The following is a 1827-nucleotide window of genomic DNA, read 5'->3' on the forward strand; positions in this document are numbered from 1 at the left end:
ACACATCAGGAGTAAACACAACGACCTCTACCGGCAAATGCTGAGGAATGGACAGATCACCTCATCAGCATGTCAGCAAATAAACAGCTCTACAACCAGCCCGAAACAAGGAGATAGACCTTATCACTGTACATATTGTAACAAGACTTTCATTGAGTGTGGTCACCTGAAGGTACACCAGCGTATCCACACTAGAGAAAAGCGTGTCCACACCAGAGAAAAACCTTTCCACTGTAAACTTTGTGACAAGAGTTTCATTCAGTCATCTGACCTGAAAAGACACAAGCGTATCCACACTGGAGAAAAACCTTTCCACTGTAAACATTGTGACAAGAGTTTCAGTCTGTCAGGTAATCTGAAGACACACCAGCGTGTTCACGCTGGAGAAAACTAATTGTCACTGTTAACAGTGTGTGAAGAGTTTCAGTCAGTTAAGTGCTCTGACAAGATATCAGTGCATTCACACCCAGGGGGAGAATAAAAACTTTCCACTATAAATCAGCTCACTGGGAGGATGAAATTAAACAGCTGCATGTTGTCAGGACGTTAGATAGACTAGCACAAATATCATGGAGATTTATAATGCTCCTGCCAATAGAAGTTTCCATTAGGACTCATCTTGCGGAGTCATTCTCCATCTCTTTTGTTTTTCTTATTTTAAAACGGTACAATCAGTTTAAGTCATTCATCTCTTTTTTTTTTCTTATTTTAAAACAATACAATCAGTTAGGTAGGACAGTTTTTCCAGATTTTGAGTTTTATATCATGATTTGATGTGATTGTGCTGTGTGCTATTACATGCTCATTGACTGGGGCACCATTTTGCGATTTTGTAACCCTTATTTTTAACCCAGTGCAAATGTTCTAAGTGATCCTGGGCGCTACACTCCCCTCACCAGCCTAGGGAGGCCAGGGCCGAGCTCATGCCTCCTTCAATGCATGAGAGCCAACTGACCTTCTTGTCACCTGACAGGGGGGAGTTTCCCTAGGCCTAGTTGGACGTAGCGTGTGGAAGGAACACGTTATTCCAACCAGTTCCCTTCCCCTCCATCAAGGCTGTCATGGGGGAGGCGGTATAGCGTTCAGGATTACTACATGCTTTTGTGACGGTATTAACTACCATGAGAGACACGGGGAGAACATGCAAACTCCACACAGAGTAGGCCCTTTCGCCAACCCCACCTAGGGTATGGGCACTGATGACGCGGAGAAGACACGCCCCCAGTGCCCACAGCGTCCCCTGCGGGAATCGAACGCAGGACCTTCTAGCTGTGAGGCGAAATACTTTGCATGTTTGTTTTATGAATTATGACAGTAATTGTTACAATTAATGAAATAGCTATGATCATTAAGTTGTATTACATTATTACATTGTGATGTGAATCTGATTCAGAATCAGCTTTATTGTCACATAACAGGTTTACACTACAGAAATAAAGAAAGTGGGTGAAATAGTTTTTTCTGTCGTTTTTATTTCCATAGAAAAAATTAAAGGGAAGAAGAAGAAGAAGAAGAATGGGGGCAAGGGGGGAGAGAGATCAATCAAATACACAAACAAATGATCGACATATTTACACATAGTACCTGGGGTAAGATATAAAGGTGTGTGAGCATAGCAGCAGATGTATACTGTATGATATACTATGGAGTGGAGTCAGTGGACATTAAGGTCTGTGAAGTATGTCAATCAATCAAACAAACCAACCATTTTAATGATATGCTGGGTAACTGAGGGATGTATTTTTTTATGATTTATGACTAATAATTACACCTAATGTAATGACTATGAAATATAAGCTATGATCTCTTAACATTACTATTTGGGAT

Source organism: Gymnoscopelus braueri (assembly GCF_963280865.1).
Source record: "Gymnoscopelus braueri genome assembly, chromosome: 18".
NCBI lineage: Eukaryota > Metazoa > Chordata > Actinopteri > Myctophiformes > Myctophidae > Gymnoscopelus > Gymnoscopelus braueri.